At 41.3% G+C, this 23,664-nt stretch overlaps 1 pseudogene; it reads right to left on the bottom strand.

Annotated features, from left to right (window-relative positions):
• The window catches only part of LOC119530300, an 89,329-nt pseudogene that overhangs the window by 21,741 nt on the left and 43,924 nt on the right, over positions 1-23,664 (bottom strand).

Here is a 23,664-nt window from a genome sequence, read left to right on the forward strand (position 1 = left end):
TATGCAATCCTACATCCTGTAAAGCTTTTTGAACAGCATAGAACAAAGCGTCTACTTCAGTCTTCTGAGGTGCAGAGCACAAAATATCATCCATATAATGGATGATGTAGGCATCACAAAATTTTGAATAGACAGGCTGTAAGGCACGGTCCACATAGTACTGACATATTGTGGGGCTATTTAGCATCCCCTGTGGTAAGACTTTCCACTGATATCATTTTGAAGGAGCTTTGTTGTTAAGTGACAAAATAGCAAATGCAAACTTTTCCTTGTCTTGATCAGCTAAGGGGATGGAAAAGAAACAGTCTTTAATAACAATGACCACTAAGGCCCAGTTTTCAGGAATCATGCCAGGATTTGGAAGCTCAGGTTGTAAAGGTCCCATAGGCTGAATAACAGCATTAACACCTCTTAGGTCAGTTAACATTCTCCATTTTCCAGATTTTTTCTTTATTAGGAACACAGGAGAATTACAAGGACTAAAAGACTCTTCGATATGCTGCAAGGACAATTGTTCTTGAACTAACTCATGCAAAGCCTTTAATTTTTCTTTTGTAAGTGGCCACTGCTCTACCCATACTGGTTTTGTTGTAGTCCACCTTAATGGGACAGGTTGGGAAGGTGAATGAACAGCGGCTGCCACTAAAAAGGTTTATATCCTAAACCAAATCTATCACATTTTGGTGAGACTTGTATGGGTGAAAGGGCACCTTGCAAATGTGCACCAAGCCCATGGCCAGGGACATACCCCATATTTGCCATCATGTTGTGGCTTTGAATACTGTACACCCCACTAGGAGGAGGGATATGCACAGTAGCACCCCATTGTTCAAGTAGGTCTCTGCCCCAAAGATTAAGAGCAAGAGCAGCCACATAAGGTTGTAGGGTGGCCTTCTGTCCCTCAGGGCCAAGGCAAGGTAAGATGTGAACACTCTGCATAAGCCCTTGAGGGGAGCCTAGGCCCACAGCAGTAATTCATGCCTCTTGCAATGGCCAATGTCGGGGCCAGTGTTGCTGACTAATAATAGAAATATCTGCACCCGTATCTATAAGCCCAGTAAAGCTATGTCCGTGAATTGTAAGAGTACACATAGGGCCTGGCTCTTGCAGAGCCTTTGTGAGAAAAATTCCAGCCTTGCCTGTGCTACCAAAACTTCCATCTGCCCGGTTTTTAGAGGAGGAACTAACAGGTACATAAGGTAATAGTAAGAGGTGAGAGACTCAACTTTATGGGCAGTCCAGGGAATAGAGGAAGACATGACCACTTGAATTTCACCAGTATAATCAGAGTCAATGACTCCAGTGTGTACACGAATGCACTTAAGATTGAGTGAACTGCGTCCAAGCAAAAGACCCACCATCCCTTTAGGTAAGGGTTCATAATAGCTGGTGGGGACCTTAACAGGAGGATTATTGGGGAGAAGACATACCTCAGCATTGGCAGCGAGGTCTACTGCTGTGCTTCCTGTGGTGGCTGGGGAAAGCTCCAGGAAGGAGGGCTTGGAGTTGGTGGAGGGACAGCATGCAGATTTTGATGTTGGATTGGGAATGCTCCCTTTCTGCGAGGGGCTGGGAGCCCACCCCGATTGCCATTTTCTGAAAGGGAGATGTCGTCTTTATGAAATGCCGATCAGCACTGAGTAGCCCAATGTTGACCTTTTTGGCATTTTGGACACATGCCAGGCTGCTTTTGTGGAGGTTTATTTTTTGAATGACTGCATTCTTTTGTAGTATGACCCATTTTTCCACAGGAAAAGCATTTTCCTGGGAACTGAGAGCCAATTCTCAAATTAGCCGTTGCTTGAGCCATCATTTCTGCTTTATAACCCTCAGTTCCAATATCTTGGCATAAATGAATATAGCCAGTAAGATTAGCTTTACCTTTAAATGGGGCAATGGCTCATTGACAATCTTTATTAGCATTTTCATATGATAGCAGCTGCAAAATAATATCAGCAGCCTCTGAACTATTAACCTGCCGGTGTATTGCTTCTTGGAGCCGGGCAATGAAATTTGGATATGATTCTTTCAGCTCTTGCAAAACCTTTTGAAAGGATTGTGCAGCTTTACCTTTAGCTTCAATTTTGTTCCAAGCTTGCAAACAACAATGGCAAATGTGCTCGATTGCCTGATCATTATAAACAGACTGTTTTTCAACAGTGGAATAATCTCCTTGGCCCAGTAACTGATCTAAATTTATATTTACCTTATTTTGCTGATTATGTGCAGCCTGTCATTCTGCATGTTCCACCCACCAAGTCCTAAATTGTAGATATTCTCCCGAGCTAAGGACTGTATGGGCTAACGTGGTTCAATCTATGGGAATTAGAAGAGAACCTTCAGCTAAACTTTGTAATATGCCAACTGAAAAAGGGGAATGAACCCCATAAGTTTGTACAGCTTTTTTCAATTCTTTAAGAACTGCAAATGGGACATGCTCATGGAAGTAAGTATAAAGTCCACCAGGATTATTAGCATCTTGGCCAGGAGGTACTTCTTCAAGAATTGTAACAGGGAAGGCAACAGGACAACATATAGCCTCTAAATCTCCTTGCTGTCTAGCCTCTGCCAGGCCCTACTGCACGCCTGAAAGGTGAGCAGGCTTAAGTGCCTGGGTATTGCTAGGTGCAGGAGGAAGTGGTGGAGGAGGAGGAGGCCATTCATCTAAACAAGGAGCAGAAGGAGCTTGTGGGCATTGACAGGAATAAAAGACTTTAGCAGGTTTCATAGGATCTTTATTGTCCTTCTCATCTTCAGAAAGAGGATCGGGACTAGGACTGTCACTAGATTCCCCATACTCCTCCTCATCATCAGTTTTTAGAGGCTCAAGAACACACTTAATTACAGACCATGTAGACCAAATAGTAACAGGTAAATTAACTCCTTGCATATGTTTTTATTTCAATTCCTTACCTACCTGCTTCCAGTCATGCAGTTCAAGAGAGCCAAGAGCAGTATTTTTCAATAACCTGCAGCAATTCTAAGATTTGTGACTTCCCCACCTTGACACTGCCAGCCTGCAGCAGCTGCCACAAGAGGGAAATATATGGCACATATTTATTGTGTCCTTCAACATTACCCATTACCCTGCTTAAAATGCTAGGGGTCGTTCTACAAGGAACGCATACAAAACATGGCCATTACCTCCACCGGAGTTCCAGCGCCGCTGTACCTCAGTCATTCAAGCAATTCTTCTGTTAGGAACCAGGTCCGGTTCTTCAGGCCCCACATTGGGTGCCAGTTGTTGCTGACAGGGCGACGCTGAAATGAGACACAGACACAAAGTTATGATTTAAGGGAGCAGGGGACCCACAGCATCATGTGCCAAGTGGGTGCTGATGCACCTGTGCTCCAGTTATTTATTCATTTGTTACACAAAGCTAAACTATGCTACATGATCAAAAGCATTCAGGATCTCTCAGATATTAATCTTTACATCCTGCTGTGGATAAGAAGGAACAATCTGGGGTCAATGGTTAACACTGCTGTCATAGTCACAAGACACACATCTTTACAGGGCGTGCCTACAATGGTGTTCCATGTAGGCTTGTGACCCAGCGTTCCAGGTCACCGCCCTGGACATGGTCTAAGTGACATGAAAAGCTTGGTTCCCCACAATATTATATTTAAAATCTTATTTTAAAAGTCCACATATAGCACTAAACCAATATTTATAACTCCTCCCATACTATGTATATAGTGATGAATGGTTTACACTTTGTGTTAATGATGATCATTTTAGAATTGCTAATATCAGGAAAATTATCTCTTCCTTTTCTGTCCTTAATGTATGCTTTATAATGTGTAAATTATACATACAAGCTTGCAAAATAAACATCTCTCTGGAAAAAAAAACCTGTGAATTTATATAAGGCATAACATTATATATTTATTTAGAAAAATATTTTGATGGAATATTTGAGGTCAATAATCTTTTTATTTGAATTCATCAAAGGACCTAGTTTGGGTATTAAACAAGAAAGTGATTTTCATATTTGTCATATTACGGTGGTTATTTGAAAATAAAACATTTACAAAAGTTAAATTTTTCTTTAAGAACAGACTGAAGGTATCATTTTTTTTGTTCCTTCCCTTTAAGGGAGGCTTTGCTTACATACCTGGACTTCAAGCTTCAAGGGGCTATAAAACTTGGGGGTCAGAATAAGCCTGGGGCCCTGCAGGTAAGGACCCAGGTGAGCAAACAGCTCCCTGCCTGCAGCTGTCAGCTCAGCCCCAGGGTTTGGCACATGCTCCCTCTCTGATTAAGGAAGGTGAGGGCTGAGGGGTCTGCAACCTGCTGAGGAGCTGGCCATAGTCCAGTCAGGGATGGGAGGGTAGATGGGTGAGGCTGTGTTGGGGGATGGGGACTTGAGCCTACAACTCTCCATCTATACAGCAACTATCTGTTTCTATGAATTACAGAGACTTTAATGCATCAGGCTTCTGAATAAGCCCTCACCAAAGAGTGTTTCTGTGGCTATGGACAGATCTGCAGTGTTGGGTTATGAGAAGGGGTGCACTGTGCCAGAGGCCTCCAGAGAAGTGGAGCCTGAAGCAGGGGTCCTGCTGTGCCTGATCCCCATTGTCTGAGGTTCCTAGTGGCCAGAAGAGGGTGGGGCTGGGTTGGTCCCATCCCATCTCAGGCCTCTGCATGTACATCTCAGAAATTACTGTTTACTTTGAAAGCAGACAACAGTCCTGAAAGGGCAGCCCAGCCTGGAGTGTGCTCATGGCTGCATTTCCAGCATTTCCAGAGCCCAGTGTGGGCCTGGCAAGGGATGGAGTGGGGAGAGGGTGCTTCAGAACATCCTAAATGTTAACCCTGGGTATTTTCTAGTATGATATTTAACACATCAGTGGTGACCCTTTAGAGAGCAGCTGTACTTACAAGGGTTCATTAATGACTGTTTTCAAAGCTCTGAGCAAGTCTGCACTTGTCATTGTGTTTATTTTCATGTCCACAGCTGCTCCTTTGGCCTTCAGGTGTGGGATGTTATCAGGCTGATCAGTAAAGAGGGGAATTCCCACCATAGGGACCCCGTGATAAATAGATCCCATTCATTTCACCATGAGTGACAAAAGCTTTTGTTTTGGGATGACCTATTTTGGGAATGGGGGGGGTGAGAAGTTGGAAAGAGTTTCATTATAATATTTTTACATTATTTCAGAGATAGCAAGGAAAGAAAAAACAACAGGATTAATCACTCAAGAAGGAAGCATTTTCTATAAAAGCTAAGCACATGTCACATTTCTAACAGAAAATTGCAGCCTGGATAAGAATGACTTAACACTTTTGCGTGGTCAGGAAGGTTTTACTGGATGATGCTATCTGAACTGAGCCTAAAGCTTGAAGTATAATGAGTCTGAACTGAACACACACTTAAGTCAACCAGAGGAAACATGAATCTATAAAATTAATGGGCAATTATTTTATTATATGTACTTGAAAACAGGAAATAAGTGTGAAACTTTGCAATTATTAAACATGTCTTTAATTTCTTTGCTATTAAACCATTACTCATTTTATCCCTCATGCCACTCTACAGCTTTTCCTCCTCATAACCTTACCAAGAAGATCATTCTGGGGCATCCAATCATAGAGCCGAGTATTGGCTCCTAATGAGGCTGGCTTCTTTCCTTTGTATCTCCATGAAACCTGTGGGAGGAAATGAATTTATTTTGCAAGTAAAACCCCAAATGATAATAGCATTTAAGGCTTCAGATCCATTTAAAAATCACATAATCACAGTTCTTATCCTACATTCAGTGATTTATGAGAAGGGTTTATAAAATGGGTACTTTGAATCAGTGAAAAAATTAGTTGGATTGTTTGAGCATACCTTATTAATTAATGGATTACTAATGTTCCCTTAGGTATAGTATTTTTATATACTATAGCTATTTTTTAATGTAATGATTTAAAATGTTTGGGTAGTAAGATTATAAGTGAAGAGTGATAAAATAAATTAGTACTGGTTTAATCAAAGCACAGGGCTAATTTATTGCAGAAAACAAGAATTGGTAAATTTAAGTCACTAGGTCATACACAATCTGATGTTTCAATTTTAGTGATTTTTTCACAAAATCATTTTGACAAGTATAATTTAAGAGTTTTGGGTAATGGGATTATAGGGGCCAAGTTAGAAAAGAAAAAGCACATTTTAGTTAGTGTTGGGCATTAAAATTTATTGAAGGCAATATAATTTTGGTGTAAATTTATGTCACTGCAACTGCCCCATGCTCACATTTCAAATTTAATGTTTTTAATAAGTATAATTTGTTTTTTATTATTTTCTGCATTTCCTTTGCATGAAAGGAGAAATTTTCTTTCTCCCTACCTTAATTCCACCTTTTGGCTCTTCTTTCTTTCACTCCTTCCTTCCTTGTTCCCCTCACCCCCAGCTTCCTTTCTTTCTTTCCTGCTTCCCTTCCTTTATAATCTTTAAAATAAATTAAACAAGAATGAAAGCAGGGATTTGCTTTCATTCCATTGTTTAGTAAAGTTTCTTATTAGGGTATGAACCTTATGTTACCTGCTTTTTACTCTTTGGAAAGTCTGTTAGATTAATTTCAGGTTAAATAGTAAAGAAAGATATAGATGTCCTATACCATTAACTGAAGATATTTAAACACAGACTCAAAGTTTTAGCATATTCAGTTAGCCTATTTGTTCTCATAGAATTTCATATACTTTAACAAAATATAGAAATAAAAAGAGCCCTTGGATATTCCATGAATAGCAGTATCCAAAGTATTGAAATTTAGAAATGTAGTAGCAACAATTTAATAGTAACTGAATATCATAAGAAATAAAAGGAATATTGTTTTATGATAAGATTAAGATTTTAATGATTTTTGACTGTAGAAAACTCTATGCAGAAAGATTAAATGATTCTAGACTGCTACTTTTTACCCTACTATTCTTAGGTAATGTCTTAAGAATGCCTAGAGAAGTGGAGTACATTCATGAAAATATTCCTCTCCACTTTTAGTCATTTCAGCTCTCCCTTTCCCAGAACTTGGAGCTAAAATATCTCAGAACTTTTGTTAGTTGTCAGCCCAGCCCTTATTTTCAATTACTGAAATGTTAGTGGGAGCCTAATGCTTTCATCTATTGCTTTAAAATACATGACTACAAAAATGCATATTCCAGTAATTTTGAGACTGAGTAGACAAATGATCAAATCTTCCTAAAAACACTATATTATTATTTAATTAATTTTTACTTAATACTCTCTCTAGTTATGACAATTCTATTATGAGTTCCCACATTCATCTCAGAGGAGCACTCATGACCACGCTCTATTTGCAATTGTTATAGCAGCCTGTGCTGACTCAGAGCTATGCACCTCAGAGACACAAGTTCTAACCCCTTGAATGGGGGTGAACCCACTATAAATAGGACCTTTTGATAAGGACATTTCATTTATGGTATAGCCAATCTGAGCAGGGTGGGTCTTAATCCTATCACTAGAGCCCTTTATTAGCAGAATGAAATTCAGAAAGAAAGAGGGAAAACCACAAGAAGAATCAGAAGGCAATGGAACCTAGAGAAACCAGGAGAGGCTACTATATGCATTGCCATATGACAGAAAGTCCAAGGATCATGAATCACCAACAGCTAGCCCCAGAATGCCTGTAATTTGGGAGAAACACATAACTTGATGCTATCTTTATTTGGAATTCTAGCCTCAAAATCATGATCTGATAAATTCCCATTGTTAATCCAAGTCATTGCATGGTATTTGTTTTCACAGCAGGAATCTAAAAGAATATTTGATACCAGCAAGTGGGTTGCAGCTGTTACAAATACCTAAAATGTGGAAACACCTTTGGAATTGGGTAATGGGTAAAGGCTAGAACAACTGTGATGTATTTGTTAGAAAAATCCTAGAATGCTTCAGAGACTTTTGGTGGAAATTTGGATGCAAAAGCTACTTGGATGAGTCCTTAGAAAGAAAAGATGAATATGCTACTGGAAATTTAAAGAAAAGTGGTAGTTTTTAGGAAACTAAAGCAATGTCCACAAGATAAGCAGTTGAACTAACCTTCTGTGGAATCTGGGCAAGGGCAGAGGCAATGAGATTGGCCTTTTATTCTGTGATATTTTTGACCATTGGCCCAAGAGAAAACACCGCAGCACCATCTTCACATGAGCTCTGAACAAATTCTTCCATTTCCTGCAGAAAAAAAAAAAAAATCTCTATTACAGAGGCACAGCATTAAAGGAAAGAAAATAAAAGTAACTTGCATTTCTTAACTTGAAGATTCAGGCAACATGTAAAAACCATTGTTAGAAAGGCTCTATTAAAAGTAGAAGTATCTAATTTCTTTAGGAAGAAATATAGCCTGATACTTACAGCTTAAATATATAATCAGTGATTACTAGGAAAGGTATTAAATGAAATGATTATGCAAAAGCAATAGGTGATAAAGGGGTAGCTCTTTTCCTGCTTAACAGTGTTATCCCCCAGGTTTAAATTTACCAAACAGCCGAGTTGTTTGTAAACTTGGAAAAATATTACTTGGAAGGAAGCCCAAGGAAGTGTCTTGAAGTGGGCTTCTGGAATTATTAGCAATCTATTTTTCACCCAATAAATTATTACCAAATTTATCATCTTTCCTTTCAGAGTTTCAGGATTATTTTTCTCAGTTTACACTTTCCCTGATTAACTAGGCTAAGGAGAAATTTGTTAGAAATGAAACATATAATAACATATTTAAAAGAGAATAATAAGGTTAATGCTGCTATACTACAAAAAAGTATTGTGAGACAATGCTTCTTTGTCCTCCTGATATATAAAACTCCCACCTGAGTGGAATACTGGCTTCATGCCTTAATTTGAGCCTTATCCCACAACTGAGATGTTATTCCCTGTGTCACCACTTGCATTTGCAAGTTTAGCACTTCAGCCTCTGGATTTAGAGTCATTCACATCTTAAAAGATGTGAATGCCATCCTCTAGATATGTGTCATATTCCCTGTGCAACTGTTTATAGCCTCTCTGGAGTTATGATGTTTCTCAATTTACAGTTACTATACTTATTGGGGTAAAGATAATATATGAAGTGAAAGCAGGGTGCCATTTCTCAGCTTGCTTAACATTAGGGGAACATCTCTGAAGCCCCAGAAATTGGTGTTTACTATTTTGATTCATCTATTCTAAACAAATGTCTGTGTGTGTTTGATGTGTCTGTGTTTATGTGTTGTGTACAAATGTATATAAAACATCCATATGTGCCAGTTGAACTTTGAATATTTATTTCAGTATATTCCAGTGTTACTTTTATTTTTTGTACTCACAGTGTTATTTTTATTTTATGTATTCATTGACTGACATAAATCATTCGGAAAAGTAATAATCCATGACTGATATTGAGACTGCCCAAACTTCTACATCAATAGGAAAATTGAATTTGAAAGGGATTAATTTTTCCACTCTTGCAGCAATTATCTGACAAGTATTTTTTTGAAATCATGAGATTCATGTGGTATGTTTGTATGTATTGGTGGTAGATAGGAGTAGGAGACTGGGTGGTGCATGCTGGTTTGTATATATTATGTTCCCCAGAAAAAGGCATAACCTTTAAGGCAATCTTGTAATTACAGACATTAATTTTTTGATTGAGTGTTTCCATGGAGATGTGACTCAATCAACTGTGGGTTAGACCTTTGATTAAAATATCTCCATGGCACTATGCATCCCACCCATACTTGGAGATGCAGACAGACAGAAGGAGATGCTAAACTATGAGATGCTAGCCCAGAGTTTGCCCAGGAGACACTAAGAGAAGACCCCCCCCAACACTTAGAAATGCCCTAGAAGAAAGAAGCAAGGATGAACAGGAGATCAGAGAGAAGCTGAAACACAACTGGCGATCAAGAGACCAGAAGATGTCAGCAGCCTGCCTTTCCAGCAGACAGAGGTATTCCTGACACCACTGATCATTCTTCAGGAAGGTATACTCTTGTTGATGCCTTAGTTTGGACACTTTTATGGCCAAAGAATGGTAAATTTGTAACCAAATAAATCCCCTTTATAAAAGACAATCCAGAGTGTGGGGCAAGATAGTGGAGTGGTGAGGTGTAGATTGTAGTTACTCCTCTGGGGCAGTTGGTAGAAAACCAGGAACTGCATGGACCAGACACTGCAGAGAAATCTGATATTGGGCAAACATCATATAACACTCACGAATGTTTGGAACAGTTTAGATCAGCAAAATCTATAAGTTCTCCTGGCCAAGGTGCCCATTCCCCTCCCTGCCAGGCACAATCCTGAGGGAGGAGGGGCCGTAGATGCTGGGAACCAGGAGGGAGAACAAAAGCTGCACCCATAGATAAACTGAGGGCAGACACCAGAAAACCTGGGTGCAGTCTGCCCAGCAGAGAGGAGATAGGGCTAGCAAAACAGAAAAAAAAAAAAAAAAAAAAAAGAAAAGAAAACAAAATAAAAACAGAGATTATTTGGAGTCAGGTGAACACAATACAGAGAAAGTCAGAGCTCAAACAGAATCAGACACATATGCAAATCCAGGGAGGAAAAGCCCATGTCTGAAAAGTCAGCTTCTCTGCTTTCTTCATTGTTCCTTAATTGCCCTCAAGTCCTGGTCTTTTAGCATTTCAATAGCCCATTAGGTCTGCAAGCACTGTAAATCTGCCCTTCTTTTTCTTTTTTTTTAAAATCTTTTTCTTTTTCTAAAACAATTACTCTAAGAAGCCTGCTACAAAAAGCCTCAAAGACTTGGAATTTGAGCCCAGGAAAGAACAGAGCGAAGATGGCTCTGAGAGACAAAACAATAAGTCTAGTGGCAAAGAAAATTCTCTAAACACCATAATTTCCCAGCTCTTTTGGGAACTCAGATCTCAGGGGTTGGAATTCAGAAACTAGATTCAGTCAGCCATGCCCCCAAAAGGGTTAGGGTCACCTGGAGAACTAAAGGCTCCATGCATCCTTACACTGGAAGAGGAACTGTGGGCTGGCAAGTGCCAACTGCTGGACAGTATAGGAGAAGAACAGAGTCTAAAGGCCTCATAGGAGGGACTCATTCTCAAGGAAATTCCATACCTCCTCCTGAGACCTGGGCCTCCCTGGACTAGGAAAATCTGAATGGGGCTGACCATATCTGAGATCACCACACAAAAAGGCTACATAGAGGCAAGACAAGAAACAGAGAAACAAGAGTTGAAAAACCCTGATCAACTAAACAGAATCTAAGTTAAAGAAATAGGATAAGCTGAACTAAACACCAAGGGCTAGATAACAAAGCCAACCAACAAGAAAATCCTAGGTAAAAGAGAGAAAACACATTCCAGAATAAACTAATCAAGAAAGTCAGATGCCTAGACAGCTTAAGATAATGAACCATACTAGGAAACATGAAAATATGGATCAGCCAAAGGAACAAACTAATAGTTCAACTGAGACACAGGAGGTGGAGCAATTTTGCTAAATCAATTCAATGAGATAAAGGAAGAACTAATTGGAGATGTTCAAAGAAATCCAAATCAGTTCAAAAATCAAGTCAATGAACTGAGGGAAGACATAGCAAAAGAGATGAAGGATATAAGAAGGACACAGGATGGACATAAGGAAGAATTCATAAACTTGAAAAAGCAAATGACAGAACTTATGGGAATGAATGGCATACTGAAGGAGATGAAAAAGATAATGGAGGGATACAACCATATATTTGAACAGGGAGAAGAAAGGATCAGTGAATTGGAAGACCAAACCTGTGAATTCACACACATGAAAGAACAGATGGTGAAAAGAATGGAAAAATATGATCAGGGTCTTAGGGAGCTGAGTGTTATGCACAAACATACATGTTATGGGTGTCAGAGAGGGAGATGAGAAGGGGAACGGGGCAGAAAGAATAATAGAAGAAATCACTGAAAATTTCACAACTCTTATGAAAGACAGAAAGTTAGAGATTCAAGAAGTACAGCACACCCCAAACAGAATAGATCCCAATAGACCTACTCCAGAACACTTACTGATCAGATTGCCCAATGTCAAAGGCAAAGAGTGAATTCTGAAAGCAGCAAGAGAAAAGCAATCCATCACTTACAAGGGAAGCTTGATAAGACTATGTAGATTTCTCTGCAGAACCTATGGAGGGGAGAAGACAGTGATACAATATATTTAACATGCTGAAAGAGAAGAACTGACAACCAAGAATTTTATATCCAGCAAAATTGTCCTTCAAAAATGAGGGAGATTAATATATTTTCAGACAAACTCACACTGAGAGAGTTCATGAATATGAGACCAGCACTACAGGAAACTAAAGGGAGTCTGTGCTACAGGCTGATAGGAAAAGATAGGAAAAAAAGACTTCTCAAAGAGTATAGAAATGAAGATTATCAGGAAGGGTAAAAATAGAGAGAGGAAAAAATAAGACATGACATATAAAATCCAAAAGACAAAATGACAGAAGAAAGTATTGCCCTTACAGTAATAACACTAAAAGTTAATGGATTAAACTCCCCAATAAAAAGACACAGACTGGCAGAATGAATTAAGAAACAGGACCATCTATATGCTGTCTACAAGAACTCACCTTAGACACAAGGACAAAACAGACTGAAAGTGAAAAGTTAGAAAAAGATATTTCATGCAAACAGCAACTAGAAAAAGTGGGAGTAACTATATCAATATCAGACAAAATAGATTGCAAAAGTAAAACAATTATAAGGGACAAAGAAGGACACTATATAGTAATAGAAGGGTCAATTCATCAAGAAAAAATAAGATTCATAAATATTTATGTGCCAAGCCAGAGTGCCCCAAAACTCATGACGCAGGCACTAAGAACACCAAAAGGAGTAGATAACTCCACAATAATATTTGGAGACTTCAATACACCTCTCTCATCAATGGATGGAACAGGAAGACAGAGAATCAACAAGGAAATGGAGATGTTGAATTATATGATAAATGAACTAGACTTAACAGACATTTATAGAACATTACACCCCACAAGAACAGGATACACAGTTTTCTTGAGTGCTCATGGAACATTCTCTAGGATAGACCACATGCTGGGTCACAAAGCAAGCCTCAACAAATTCAAAACTAATGATATCATAAAAAGCACTATCTTGGATCATAATGGAATGAAGCTGGAATTAAATAACAGGCAGAAGATTGCAAACTTCACAAATATATGGAGACTAAACAACACATTCTTAGAAAACCAGGACAAAATTACAAAAGAAATTAGTAAATACCTTGAGGCAAATGTCAGTGAAAACATAACACATCAACCCTTATGAGATGCAGCAAAGGTGGTGCTGAGAGGGAAATTTATTACCTTAAATGCCTATATTAAAAGAGAAGAGAGAGCAAAAATTGAGGAATTAACTGTGCACCTGGAGGAACTAGAGAAAAAACAGCAAATAAACCCCAAAGCAAACAGAAGGAGAGAAGTAACAAAGATCAGAGCAGAAATAAATGAAACTAAGAACAGGAAAACAATAGATTCAATCAACAAAACCAGAAGCTGGTACTTCAAGAAAATCAACAAAATTCATGAATCCCTAGCTGGGCTAACAAAAAAAAAAAGATAGTGGATGCAAATAAATGCAACCAGGAGCAGGAAAGGAAACATAACTATCCACCCTGCAGAAATAAAGGAGATAATGAAGATACTATGAGCAACTATATGCTAATAAACTGGACAACTTACATGAAATGGATCACTTCCTAGAAAAGCATAAACAGCCAACATTGACCCAAAACGAAATAGAGGACCTCAACAAACCAGTCACAGGCAAAGAGATTGAGTCAGTCATCAAAAAGCTCCCCCAAAAGAAAAGCTCTGGACTGTCCTGGCCGGCGGGATGTTCAACGGAAGCTCCAAATCCTGTGAGGGAGGAATGGTATGGGACAAGAGACACGAAGAACGACAGCAAGACAGGTTTCTGATCAAGCTGCAAAACTTTATTGAAGAGGCAGGGTATATATACTCTAAGGTAGAGGGAGTGGCTAGTACGAACGGGTGGCGGCCTAGGATTGGTGGCTGCAAAGGCGGGTGGCGGTCTAGGATTGGCTGCTGCTGTTGCTAGGGCGGATGGCAGATGTAAGGCTAGCACAGGATTGGTGGCTACTGTTGCTGGGGTAGAAGGCAGGTAGTAAAGCTAGCACTCTAGGCGCGAATCTTAGGCGCGAACAGCTATCACTTCCATAGAAGGCTGAGGGCAACTTAAGCCACTATTGCATCAGCCCTAGCGGTCATGTTGCATATCTCCGGCATCGCTGAGGGTGGATTTTATACATGCTACCTTAATCGTCCCCAACATCTCCTCCCTTTGTTTTTCAAAAGGATGGAGGAAGAATGCTGATCGAGCACTCTTTTGGCATTAACCTGCTGGGGGAAATAGAGGCCTCATTCCCCAAGTTGTTTGTGGCTCTGTTTTTTTGGGGAGGGGAGTTTTTGGCAGAGCAAAACCCCTATGCAAATGAGGCATATTTCTCAAGGAGCTCGAAAATGGCCTTTAATTGCTTTGGCCCTCCTTTGCAGTGCTTTGCCTCGCACCCAGCGGTACCAATCATAGCATACGCTAGAAGCATATTTTCGAGTTATATGCTGCTCCCGTAGGAGGCGGTTTCTTACCCGTAAGGGTGGGTAGCAGTCAGATGATCTGGATCCAAACCCTGGTCAGCGAGGTGAAGCCGGTGATAATGCACTTGAATAGGCTTGCTTAGGGCAGAGTCAAGTTGATCCTTAACTAGCTGTATTATTCTTTTTATGGCCCAAGGAGCAAAGGATATTATAAGGAGTATGGTTACTAAGGGGCCTAATATAGGGAGGAGGTAGGGGAGGATTCCATTAAGCCTCCAGGAGATACCCCCTTGGGTTTCTCGCTCACGTTTGCAATTTTCAATTCCTTCCCTAAGTTTGGTCATGGAATCCTTAACTATGCCAGAATGGTCAGTGTAAAAGCAACATTCCTCACCTAGCGCAGCACAAAGCCCTCCTTGCTTAAGGAAAAGCAGATCTAAGCCTCTCCTGTTTTGGAGAACAACCTCCGACAGGGACGTAAGGGATTTTTCAAGATGGGTAATGGAGGTTTCAATGCGGGCTAAATCTTCGTCTATAGCAGCTCTTAGGTGGGAGAAGCCTTGGTTTTGGAGAACGATAGAGGCAATTCCGGTGCCTAGGCCAGTAATACCTAAAAGAGAAGCAATAGTAACAACCATAACAAGTTCTCTTTTCTTTCTCAGCGTGGCTGGAGATTGCACGACCAAGTGGTGATAAAGGTCTTCCTCTGTATGAAAGAGGACATGGGGTAACACAGCCACTAAGAGGCACATTTCCCCTGTTTCAGTTAGGGCTTTTGCTGATACGCAAGGAGTAAGCCCCGTAGAAGAGCACAGCCATTTTGCCCCTGTTGGGGGGATATAGAATTTACCAGGCGATGGAAAGGATGACTGCGCACAGACTGTTTTTAAGGAGGCAGAAATATTACCAGTACAATGCCCAGAGTGAAGAATGGATTGCATAGTGAGACCGACTTTTCTTGCATTCCAAGGGCATCGGGAAGGATTGTCTTCATTAGAAGTATTAAATGTAACATTAAGAGCTATAGCATCATAATAAGGAGGCTTGACAGAGAAACACAGCCAACAACTACGAGTAAAATTAGGCTGGGAGGAGTTTAGAGAGAGAAAGGTGGCTTGGAGTAGTGGCCAAAGCGGGCTGTCAAATGATATGGACGGGCTTGAGGACGACAATATTGGGATGCTAATAAAAGGGGGAGTAGTGGGGTGAATTTTGGAAAGATTTTTGCTTGGCGTGCTCGGGATAGGAGGGGTAGCTGGAGGCGTGGGTTCTATATTTGGTCCAATGGCAGAAGGTTTTTGCTGTACTGCTTCCTTCTTTATTAGAATAAGGCTTCCTGGGTTGGTCCCTTTCATGTAAATCTTAAAACCCCAAGTTCGACCGAGGAGCCAAGAGGGATCAGCAGGGAGCTGCACGGTGAGATTTAAATGTGAGCAGCTACCTGTAGGTGCAATGTGGTGATGACTTCCATAGATACCCCAGGTAATGGGTTCTTCAGGTGGTTTGCAGTTCAAGGGGGCCCATTTTAGAGTTAGGTAATGATCAGTGGTGTAAGGCTTTCAATGAGTGGCTAATGTTTCACATCCCCAATATGCACAGTAGTATTGGTTGGGAGCATTACAGTATGGTTTTCCGGGGTTTGAGGATGGGCACATGTAATATTGGGCTTGATTTCAACCAGTGGGGCATACGGAAGGAGTGGGAAATAGATCAGTTGCGTTGATAAGAAAGGAAGGTCACCCTGCTGTAACTTGGGTTTGTATAACTGTGGAATCTTCCCATCGTGCCAAGGTCCATTTCCAAGGTTGATGGGGGTTGGGATCAAAGATAGCGATACTTGGCTCACTAAGCATACTTTGCAAGAGAAAATATAAGGCGGCAACTTTAAATGGCAGTAGGCATAACAAAGCCATACTAATAGAGGCTATAGGTTCTTCCCTGTTAAGGGAGACAAGCTAGCAAAGTAATGCACCCTACAACGCACAAATATGCTATAGCAAGCAGGGATCTTTCTAACGGATTCCAATCTTTTGGGGCAACGGTTGCTAATCCGGCTGCAAACAGCAAAGCCAGAAGACCAATTAAGAAAAGCCAATAGTAATTCAAGTGGTAATTCATGTGATTAGTGATGGAATAAACCTGTAAGCAGGACTTCTTTCCACTTCCGGTTGTGTGCGGACTGGTTGTCTCCGGATGGGTTATAGCAGGAGTTATTGATGCGCTGGAAGAGAAAAGAAAGACATTTTTCTCAGGGAGAGGCTTCTACCCTGGAAAGGTTATTATTAAGAGGAGGGGAAGGAAGTGTCTCAGGGGTTTGTTTCGGCAATGAGGAATTAATATGTTTTATCAGCCGTTCTGGAAGCCAACGAGGACCTTCCCTTTGTTGATCATATATGCAAGCAGAGCCTCATCCCCAAATAATCACGGGGTCAGGCCCATTCCATTCTGACGTTAAGGGGTCACGCCACATAACAGTGGCTTGCTGCATTTGTGTTTTGGGATGCCAATGTCTGTCAGCTGCAGATTGTCCTTTATCATCCAGAGTTAGGAAGTTAAGAACAAAAAGAGCGTGATGTAAAAGGTCTTGAGGTCGTTTGGTGAGATTGAGAGAACTTTCGGCTAAACGGCACAGGGCATTTTTTAAGGTGCGATGTGCTCGTTCTACCATTCCTTGCTCCTGGGGGTTATATGGTATTCCTGTGATATGCTTAATTTGTAATTGTTGACAGAAGGTTTGAAAATTTTTTCCAGTATATCCAGGCCCATTGTCTGTTTTAATGATTTTAGGTTGGCCTAAAATAGTGAAGCAGTGTAGTAAATGAGAAATAACATGCTTCAAAGCTTCTCCTGTTTGCAAACTAGCTTGAATAAATCCACTATATGTGTCAACGCAAACATGGATATATTTAAGTTGCCCAAAACCGGCAAAATGGGTGACGTCCATCTGCCAGATTTCATTTGGAATGAGTCCTTTTGGATTGACTCCCAAATGAGGGACTGGCAGTTGGGTTACACAGTTTTTACAGGTTTTAACAATTTCCCTTGCTTGTTCCCTCGTAATATTGAATTTTAAATGGAGGGTATTTGCATTTAGGTGGTGTTGAGCATGGGCTTGAGAAGCTAAAGTTAGAGAATTAGAAAAATTGGGACATATTAATTGGGTGGCAGCATCTGCCATTGCGTTGCCTTCCGTTAGAGGGCCTGGCAGGTTTTGGTGGGCACGGAGGTGTCCTATAAAAAAGGGACACTGTCGTTTAAGAATTAGTTTTTGTAAACTTGAGAATAAGGGAACTGCATTGGTAGATGGTTTGATAAATGGAGTTGTTTCCAATAGCGGTACAGACTGAGCTATATACGTGCTATCGGTGTATAAATTAAAAGATCGGTCTTGGAGATGGGAAAAGACCTGCAGTACTGCATAGAGCTCCACAAGTTGAGCGGAGGTATAGGGAGAGGGCATATGACATATGCTGCGGTCCCATTTGCTGAACCGTCAGTAAAGACTAGAAGAGCAGGGTTTATTGGTTTTGTTTTGGTGACCTTTGGGAAGGTGAATTGATGGATTTTAGCGAATTGGATTAACGGATCGCTGGGATAATGGTTATGAATATCACCCAGAAACGAAGAGCATGCGATAGCCCATTCGTCGTCGGTTTGGAAAAGCCAATGGATTTGATCTTGGGTGTATGGGACGATAAGGGAATCAGGGTCTTTTCCAAACAGCTGGCGACTAGTTTGTCGGCCTTTAGTTATAAGGGCAGCTATGAGAGAAATATACGGTGAGAGCACCTTTGTTGGAGTAGCAGGGAGGTGAACCCAGAGCAATGGGTGACCTCGCCCGTTTGGTGATTTTAAATTGGATTGCCAGAATACACCTGTAGGTGTGTGGGTTGTTGCAAGAACTATAAAGACTAAAGGCTGGTGGTAGCTTATTTGATAGCAAATTTGATTTTGGATAGCCTGATTTATGATGGTGAGCACCTGCATTGCTTCTGGAGTTAGGTTTCTGGGAGAGGAGGGATTTGCGTATCCTTTTAGAATATTATTGAGCAGCACAAGAGTTTCAGTGGGTAGCTTTAGATAAGGGCGAAGCCATTGAATATCTTCCAAAAGTTTTTGGAAGTCATTTAATGTTAAGAGATGGGAGATTCGCAGTTGAATGCGGGGTGTTAAAACTTGCTGGTGCCAAAGTTCAAATCCTAGATAGGAAAAGGGATCTGAAGTTTGTATCTTATTAGGGGCTATTTGAAGACCTTTTGCTGCTAGATGTTTAAGAAGGCTCTGAAAGCAAGATGCAGTTTAGATATGTCCTGGCCTGCTAATAGAATATCATCCATATAATGGAGAATATAAATTTGTGGCCATAGTTGTTTGACAGGGTTAACAGTGTCAGCAACAAATTTTTGACATAAAGTTGGACTGTTGGCCATGCCTTGCGGTAAAACCTTCCATTGAAATCGAGGCATAGGGCCTTGAAAATTAATTTGGGGGACACTAAAGGCAAAATATTGTCTATCTTCCGGGTGAAGGGGTATGGAGAAAAAACAATCTTTTAAATCTATAACTATTTTGTGAAAATTAATAGGGATAGCAACTGGCGAAGGGAGGCCAGGCTGCAGTGCTTCCATAGGTACCATAGCTTTGTTTACGGCTCGCAAATCTTGCAGTAATCTCCATTTACCTGATTTCTTTTTTATGACAAAAATAGGAGTGTTCCAAGGGGACTGAGTAGGTTCAATATGTCTGGCATTAAGCTGTTCCTGTACTAACTTTATAGCCGCTAGAGTCTTTTCCTGAGTCAGAGGCCATTGATCAACCCACACTGGTTCCGTAAATTTCCAGGAAATTTTTTCAGCATGGGGTACAGGGATGTCAATGGCCGTTAGGATAAATTTTGGGAGAACCCAAGTCCTGTTTTAGCTATATTAGGTGTTACAGAGATGGGCAGTTTTATCCCTTGATTAGTCTTGCCCAGGCCTTTGCCAGGGAGAAAATTCATTTTAAGCATTTGAGCAATGATGGTATCACTAGGGCTGCACATAAAAACTTTTATTTGAGTTAGGATATCTCTACCCCATAGATTAGCGGGGAGATGGGGGATAATATATGGTATAACTGTTCCAGTGTTTCCTTCCTCATCCTCCCATTTTAGGGTTTGTGAACTCTGTAAAGGATTTGCGGTTTCGCCTATTCCTTGTAAGTAGGTGGCAGCGGCTGTAAGAGGCCAGGATTTAGGCCAGTGATTTGAAGATATAATTGTGGCGTCAGCCCCTGTGTCTAAGATACTTTCGAATGATTTACCATTTAATTTTAATCACAAGATGGGCCAATTATGGGATATTGGCTGTGCCCAAAAGATATCGGAAGATCCAGGGCCTCTGTAGGGCGCTGGAGTTTTTTGAAGTTCGAGTTAACATGCTGAGCGGGGAGTATTATAAGTTGCGCTATTCGAGTGCCAGAAGGAATAGAGATAATATTGTTTGAGGTGGCTGTGATTATTTGTATTTCACCTCTAAAGTCATTATTTAGCACACCTGGGATGATTTGAACTCCACGCAGGGTGACACTAGCTCTTCCTAGAATGAGACCAAAAGTATTAGGGGGTAAAGGTCCATAGACTCCTGTTGGTATGAGGAGAGGACTGTTTTCTGGGGTTAATATTGATTCGGAGGCGGTACAGAGGTCCATTCCTGTGCTCCCTGCTGTTGCTCTCCATAAGTCTGAGATATAGCAGCGTGATTTATGATTGGGAGCGCAGGTACTGCGACTGGGGATGGCTGAACAAACCGTACTGCCCCTGGGTTCGTTCTGGTTGGGGCCTGGGGCCGGCCCCATTGGAAGTTTTCCTGAGGCTTAGGCTTAAGGGGTTGGCCATTTATGTCTGTCTGAGAATGGCATTCAGACGCCCAGTGAAACCCTCTTTTACAGCGGGGACAAATAGAGGGCGGCAATAGGGGTTTGTTGATAGTGGGTAAGGGGGAATTAATCTGCAGCACGGGACAATTTTTTGAGAAATGACCAGGTTGCTTACAATTATAGCATGTTGGAGGCTTTGCTTGTGCCGTGAAATTTTTGTGCTGCGCTGCAAAATTTTGAAGAGCGGCGCCAATAGCTATTCCAAGGGTTTGAGTGGGCCTGATGCCAGAACAGAGCTTTATGTAATTATTAAGATTAGTATTACGAAAGGGACGGATTGCTGCTTGGCAGGCAGCGTTAGCATTCTCATAGGCCAGGTGTTTAATAAAATCACTTTCGTTTTCACTAGCCCCAAATAAACGCTCAGCCATGTTTTGCAGGCGGCTAAGGAAATCGGTATATGGCTCATCAGGCCCCTGTCTTAATTTAGCAAGAGAGGCAGTGGCGGCGCCCTTTTGCGGAAGTTTTTTCCATGCTCTAAGCGCGGCCATTTGTATTTGCGCTAAGAGACCTGGGGGGAATTGAGCCTGCTTATCACTTTGATGGTAGGGACTTTGACCTAAAAATTTATTTAAGGTCCAAGTTTTAGAAGTGGCCTTACGGGCATTGCGGGTGGCATATTTTTTACAATGCTCCTCATAATCAGATTTCCATAACAGGAAATCACCGCCAGACAAGGCAGCTCTGGCTAGCTGGAACCAATCGTTAGGAATAAGTTCCTTTTCACTAAGGCTTTCCAGCAGGGCGAGCGTGAAGGGAGCGGTAGCGCCATAATCACTCACTGCCTTTTTTAATTTCTCTAGATATGTTAGACTAAGTTTTTTATATTTAGCTGTTGAGGTGGAACCAGCTTCCTCCTGCTCTCCTTCGCTAGAGTCGGGGAAATCTAATTTATTACTCTCCTCGCTATTGCTACCAGAATCACCATTTTTGGAGCCAGCGACACCATGTTGAGAACCGGCGGCGCCATTTTGGGAGCCGGTGACGCCATTTTGAGAATCTCGAGTCTGACTACGCGTAACCGGAAAAGCATAGGCGCGGCGAGTACAATAGAGGCGCGATGAGCGGGCATTTTCTGGAAGCGAAAGGGCTGCAATGCTTTGAGTTGCCGACCGGAGGTCGGCGAGCAGATCGGCGGTATGCTGCTGCTCCTGTTTAAAAGTTTCTCTAAAATTATCGGCGTGTAGCCGGAGATTTTCTGTGGCTTCTTCTAAAGCGCAAAACTGGGATAAGGGCGTGACTGGATAAGAATGAGAATATGGTTTGAGAAAATCGGGTGCGTAAGGGGGTGGCCGAAACGGAGGAAGGGAGTTATTTTCTAAAGAGGGAAAAATTTTAACCTCCGGTTCCTCCAAAGAGGGAGAAATTTTAGCCTTTGGGTCGATTTCGTGCTGATCGGGTGACAAACTGACTTGACTGGTTGGGGTATTTGGCCTATCCCTGTTAGAATTTTCGTTTAAGGGATATTCAGGCATGTTAATAATTACTGAGCCGCACGCTGAAGCAGGGCGAGAGTGCTCTCTCAAAGCTTCCTCTCCTAATTTACAGAGGTTTTGAACGTCTGGAGCTGAAGAGTGGACTTTTAGAATTTCATTAATTAGGTTCCAATAAGAAAAGGCAGTAACCGGGACCTTTTCAGGACCAAAGGTTTGAAAATAATCTTTTAAACAATCTCCAACTCTTAGCCAGCACTGGTGATCTATAGTACCTTCTCGAGGGAACCAAGGGCAGGTTTTTAACAGGAAATTAAAAAAGCGCGTGAGATCTTTTTTCTTAACTCGTGTTCCTCATGCCTTGAGTGATTGCTTAACTTGACTAACATATAATTCGTGTTGGGAAATTCCTTGTCCCATGATGAGGGTGGGGGCTTACCTTTCGTTGCTTTCTTTCCTTCTTCTTCTTTCCTTTCGCCGGCACTGATCAACTGCTGAACGGATCTGTCTCGCGAGCGCGCTTCCCTGTGGCGATCCCGGGTGCGGTGAGTGTGAGAGGCCTCTCTCTCCTTGAGTGCGGTGTTCCATCTCTCACAGAACTCTGAGCCCCACGTTGGGCGCCAGTTTGTCCCGGCCGGCGGGACGTTCAACGGAAGCTCCAAATCCTGTGAGGGAGGAATGGTATGGGACAAGAGACACGAAGAACGACAGCAAGACAGGTTTCTGATCAAGCTGCAAAACTTTATTGAAGAGGCAGGGTATATATACTCTAAGGTAGAGGAAGTGGCTAGTACGAATGGGTGGCGGCCTAGGATTGGTGGCTGCAAAGGCGGGTGGTGGTCTAGGATTGGCTGCTGCTGTTGCTAGGGCGGATGGCAGATGTAAGGCTAGCACAGGATTGGTGGCTACTGTTGCTGGGGTAGAAGGCAGGTAGTAAAGCTAGCACTCTAGGCGTGAATCTTAGGCGCGAACGGCTATCACTTCCGTAGAAGGCTGAGGGCAACTTAAGCCACTATTGCATCAGCCCTAGCAGTCATGTTGCATATCTCTGGCATCGCTGACGGTGGATTTTATACATGCTACCTTAATCGTCCCCAACACTGGACCAGATGGTTTCACATGTGAATTCTACCAAGCATTCAAAAAAGAATTAATACCAATCCTGCTCAAACTTTTCAAAAAAATTGAAGATGAGGGAAAGCTACTCAACTCATTCTATGAAGCCAACATCACCCTAAAAACAAAATCAGATAAAGATAGTACAAAAAAAGAAAATTATAGGCCAATCTCTTTAATGAACATAAATGTGAAAATCCTCACAAAATACTCACAAATTGAATCCAGCAGCACATTAAAAGAATTATATACTATGACCAAATGGGGTTTATCCCAGGTATGCAAAGCTGGATCAACATAAGAAAATCAATTAATGTAATACATCACATCAATAAATCAAAGCAAAAGAACCACATGATCATCTCAATTGATGCAGAAAAGGCATTTGACAAAATTCAACATCTTTTCTTGATGAAAACACTTCAAAGGATAGGAATAGAAGGGAATTTTCTCAAGATGATAATGGCAATATATGAAAAACACACAGCTAACATCATCCTGAATGGGGAGAGACTGAACACTTTCCCTCTTAGATCAGGAAGGAAACAGGGATGCCCACTGCCACCACTGTTATTCAACATTGTGCTGGAAGTTCTAGCTAAGAGTGATCAGGCAAGAAAAAGAAATAAAA

This window comes from Choloepus didactylus, chromosome 3 (assembly GCF_015220235.1).
Source record: "Choloepus didactylus isolate mChoDid1 chromosome 3, mChoDid1.pri, whole genome shotgun sequence".
Classification (NCBI taxonomy): Eukaryota; Metazoa; Chordata; class Mammalia; order Pilosa; family Megalonychidae; genus Choloepus; species Choloepus didactylus.